Genomic DNA, 5,607 nt, shown 5'->3' with positions numbered 1-5,607 from the left:
GCTGACGTCATGCTGACGTCACCTGGTAGTTAAGAATTCAAAAAGGTTACCGGCTAAGGGAATAGCAGGTTAATCGTGTATTCGATAACGTTTCTGATTTTGTTCATGTATACAATAAACCTTTTGTAAGTTCATGTACACAATACCTTTTCGACCTTAGTTGATTACATTTCCGTGCACTTAACCCTATTATATATATATATATATATGGTTAATGTGAGAACCACAAATATGGAGAGAACTGTGAGAACCACTAGTTTTCCTCCCTTTTTTTTTCTTTTTTTTGTATGGTCTTTTATTTTTCTAATTTTTATTTTTCATTATTTGATACTTTTTTTTTTGTTTTTATTTTTTTTAACAAAAACCAATTCCAAAAAAAAAAAAAAAAAAATTTTTTGTAAAAAATCATATGGGCTACGTGTTAAGAAAACGTATCGATACGGTACGGGCGTTGCCTTACATCCGTTCTAAAGGGGTTGTTACCGGACGCATATGAGAATGATATGATTTGATGGGGGGCGATCTGTAACACCCCAAATATTTTAAGGTAAAAGAAATTAACCCTTTTCATAGTTTTGACATTAAATTAATTTCCTAGTATTTTATTTTTGAATATGAGATTAATTTAGTTGAAACTTTAGCGGATAGCGGGTATTTTAATACCAAGAAATTAGATGTGACGTGGCATCTCCAAAGAGTGCCAGCCCTCCTTTTCTTTTGAGTCATCTCCCATTACACTCTTTTCTTTTCCTTCTTCTTCATTTTCATGCATTCCTTCTCAATTTCTTTCAAAATCAAAGAATAATTCATCCAAGTAAAAGATAAAAATCATCCTTAATAATCATCACCATCAATTAATCTTCATGCAAGAATTCAACAATTAGGATTTGTGGGTTTTGTGGTGGTGGCCGAAAATTGAGAGAAAAAGAGGAAGGAATAGTGAATTGAAAACCCTAATCTATTGTCTTCCTTGATTGAGGTATTGATCTGCCCTAATTTAGCTTTCATAATTCTTTTGAAATTAGGGTTCATGGAGTGAACCAGTTTTGGAGATTTTTGGTAAAATATGAATTATGGTTAATTTCTCCCAATTCCTTAGTTAACCTAGTTGTCATTGAGCAATGTGATGTGTTTGATTATAAAATTGATAAGTTCATGTGAAAATCTTAGCTAATGAGAAAAGATGAATTTTTACTAGTTATTGAAATGTGGATGAAAATGGTAGGTTGAACTACCCAATGCTGTTGTTAAAGATGATAGCAGCTCAATGACAAATGGGTTGGGTTTTGGGTTTAGAAAAGGCTAGTGATTGGGAATGGCTAGGTTGAACTAGTCAAGTTGTGAATGTAAGCTTATGCATTTTATGATATGATTATAGGTTGAAGTCTGCTTGTGCTTATTCGTTTTAGCATTGTTGTCCTTTTTGCGGAGGAGGTGAGTATATTTACATACCTTTATGTTTATGTTGGATCAATTGACCACATCATGTTAAAGTCTTTTGTCCATGGTGGTTTTGACCATTTCATGTTGAAGTTTGTAAATCCATGTGTGGTAATTGATGTGGCATAAGCCCATGTGGGGCATTGTGATTTGAGGCCTAAGAACCTCTGGGGCCAAAGAATCCCGATAGTTGATATGATATGAGGCCTAAGAACCTCTGGGGCCTAATATACCGATAGATATGATTGTTTAGCTTATATGGATCCATATATGTGTGTTGTTAGCGTACAAGGTGAATATGTAAATGTGACATGACGATGCCATAGGTTACATGTAAAAGTCCTTGTACCTTGCCCTCTTTCGTATTCGTAAATGTATGCAAGTATATTCACTAAGCCTTTGCTTATATTTTAGTTGTTTACCCTTTTATAGGTAGTTCCGGAAGAAGGAACTAGTGTGTTGATCACAAAGAGTTGATTAGAGCTTGAAGTGAAGTTTTTGCACAACATGAGGTATTTAGGTCATTTGTGGATGAATGACGATCTTTTGGTTAGAGACTTAGTTGTCCCTCCTCTCTTGGATCTTGGTACATAATGTTTTGATGTCTTACTACTGTTACATTTCTGTAAGTGGTCAAGTGCAGGTTCTTTTGGAAAGTCGTATAATTGAGTTTGGGCAAAAATTGTGTCAAAATGGGTATATGACCCATTTGATGGTGTTCATGGGTTTTTTTGAAATTAGACGATGTTGTGAACCTGTTTAAAATGTGTCTATGTTGTTCTTGGTAACCTTTGGAATGTGTTTTATGAAGTTCTTTGTGAAATGTAAAGATTGTAAGTTGATTCATGTGTTAAAAAGATTTTATTGCTGATCAGGTATCCTACTGCGGTGCAGTGGGGGTGATTTTACCCACTGCGGCGCAGTGGTTTTCCTCGTCCAGAATTTGTGTTCTTCCCACTGCGGCGCAGTGGGAGGGTGTCAAGCTCACTGCGGCGTAGTGAGGCTGGTTCCTTTCTTTGCCTAGGCTTTCCACTGCGGCGCAGTGGGGTGTATATAAAAAAAAATCTTGTATTTTCGGTTTATCGAGTCCGGTCCTTTCAAGTTGGTATCAGAGCCAAGGTTTAAGGGATTTAGGTATTTCCTCGTGTAGAGAGTGCCTAGACTTAAACCTTAGTTGAGACTCGACCTTAGATGACCGAAATTTTATATGGGACCGAAAGATGCATATGATGATGCTAGTTTATCCACTTGCTAGTATTTAAAGCACAATAAGAAGCCGGCCTTATTGTGGTTGAATTACTAACAATTGATAAACTAACGACATCAAACCTTGAGACGGTTTAGTATAAAACTATAGGCTTGGTTTCAGTTTAAGCGTGTAGAGATAGGTTATGAAGTTAAATCTGTTTATTCAATCTTATTATAGTATGGCTGATCAATGTAACGACGAAGATGAGCACCATAGTCAAAATGAAGAAGAAGAGCCCATATTTGCCAAAGAAAGTATGGATATCTCAGACCAAATTCGGAGAGCCTTAGAGAAGTACACTCGGGTTTTACTCAAAAGGTTGAACGCAACAATGGAGGGGGCTATGAATAACCATATAACCCAAATGATCAGGGACGAGGTTGCAATTAACGTGCAACGGGAATTTGAGAAATGTGATGTCAAGGATAAAGGCAAGAAGAATGAGAAAGAGAAGGATGTGGAGGTAACGGGAGAAAGAAGTTACAAGAAGAAGTTCACTTTTCGAGACTTTGAAGTGTGCCATCCTCTTGAGTATCACGGTGATCGTGATCCCATTATTTGTACAAGGTGGATATCGGAGATAGAAGGGGCTTTCCGTACTAGTCAATGCCCCTCTCATCTTAAAGTTATATTTGCGGTGGGCATGCTTAGAAACAGTGGGAAGAGATGGTGGGATGGTTTGTTGGCTATCAAGAAAGGGGCGCTGGATAATGTGGAATGGCCCAAATTTAAAGAAATGTTCTTCAAGGAGTTCCGGTCGGAGGCCGAGGTAACTAAGTTGAGGAGTGAATTCCTCAATGATTGTCAAGGCAACATGAGCTTGAACGAATTTCGAGCCCAATTCTTGGACAAGGCTCAATTTTGTCCGGAATTTCTTGAATATGACCAATTGCTCAAGGAGCAATTTTATTTGAAGTTGAGGAAGAATCTTCGGGAGAAGATCAGCTTGCGTCAATGATATGTCGTATTTTATGCCAATTTCCCATGGCTTAAAGTGGTTGTTTAGTGAGGTTTATGAGTCGTTTTCGTATACAGTGGTGCGTTTAGGGTATTTGTCAGTGTTTCAGGTGGAAAACAGGTACCTAAGCGATAACATGAAGAAAACGAAGCTTCTGGAGCAAAACGAGTGCTTACGGACGTTTTACGAGGCACATAATTGAAGATTAGAAGAAAGTCAAAGATGGTCAAGGCAAGTCAACGTGAAACTGCGACGCAGTGTGGTTATGCGTCGCAGTAATTATATCCGAGGTTGAAATTGCTTCGCAGTTGAGCGAAACTGCGACGCAGTTTGACTATGTACGACAGAGGGCCAGTCAATGAAAGTCAAGTCAACAGAAAAGTCAAAGTAGAAACTACGACGCAGTCTGGGACTGCGACGCAGTGTAATGCCGAATCTGCTGAATTTAGTCAGCATATAAATAGTTGCAAAAACATTCCAAAAACCTATCTTTTGATATTCCAGACGATTTTGAGTCCTCTTTTTAGGGTTTTTCCTCATATTTCATCAATTTGGAGGATCTAAAGCTTTATTGGAATTATATCGTTATTCGTTTTCAATCCTTTGTATTCGGTAACAATGAATTCTTTCATTTCGATTTGTTATTTCATATTTAATATGAGTGACTAATCGCCCTTTCATCCATCTTGATGGAGTGAGACATTATGTAGGGATTGCACAATATTTATTAATTCAAGTGATTTGATTTAACGTTTTGTCGTGATCTTAATCTATTAATTCTTTGCTGTTCGATTATTGATTGCGGATAATTTGTATTCATTGCTTAGTGACGACTAGGAGTTGGGTATAAGTTATTTTGATTGCTTGGTTAAAAGCAATTGGTTCTATGACGGGTACGGTAGAGGGTGATCAATATTTGATAAGAATTAACGGGTTGATGGTTGGGTACAATCGGTAGGCGAAATTGTTATCTGAAATGACCAAAACCATTGTTAAACTAAAGAAGTTATAAAAAGGCGTCTCGGGGTACCGGTCTTAATAATGAAACCAGTTTATACAAGAGAGTCGAAAAAGTTGTTAACTTGACGGGTACGGGGTTGGCGATTAATTTGAGTCTCAGTCATTTAATCACTAAATTGTACTTGAACTTCATCAAATGTGCAATCCTAACATTTTGTCAAGCGAAATCAAGATGGGTGACCTTTAAATTATTGTTTTCAACAACAAACTTCTCTTTCGATTAATCCTTTGGGATTACTGACTTTTCAAACTATCTACTTGCAACATGGAAATTCGGCCACAAAACCCCCATATTTTACTTGAATTATTTAATGTTTACAATTACTTATCTAAGTCCTTGCGAACGATCTCGGCTTACCAGTTTTAACTATACTGCATGCGATCAGGTACACTGCCTGTGAGTGTGTAGTAGTCAGTCTTTCGGTAAATCGTGTTTATAAATTTAAAGCTAGATTTTGCACATCAAGTTTTTGGCGCCGCTGCCGGGGACTTAAATTAAGTAGTTGTTAGTTTTGATTCGATCCTTCCTTGCATTCATTTGTGAGGAAGTTATTTGTTTTAATAGATAGATTTTATTTTTGTTTTAGTTTTATTTTGTTAGTTTCTGGTGCGGTTAACGGTATTTCTTGTGGTGCGTGTGCAGGTGCTTTGTAGTTGATGAACACAAGAGCCTCTGGTAGACCTTTGCTTAGTCCTCAATCTAATCCAGGGAAAGCCAGACGACGCTTACTTAGATCAAACAACACGGAGCCCTCAAACACCGAAAACATAGATTCAGGTACCGAAAACCGTGATCACCCGGACGTAGATTTGGATCGACATTACTCAAAGAAAGGTTCAACGTCTGAGGTCCACTTAAGTTCTAAATTCTCCGAAGGTAGTGGTTTGTTCAAAACTGGTGATAGCTCAGAGGAAGAAGATAATCGGGATAAAACTCATC

This window comes from Erigeron canadensis, chromosome 1, assembly GCF_010389155.1.
Source record: "Erigeron canadensis isolate Cc75 chromosome 1, C_canadensis_v1, whole genome shotgun sequence".
NCBI classification, from domain to species: Eukaryota; Viridiplantae; Streptophyta; class Magnoliopsida; order Asterales; family Asteraceae; genus Erigeron; species Erigeron canadensis.
The sequence above is the reverse complement of the archived record's forward strand: the minus strand, read 5'-3'. Positions refer to the sequence as shown.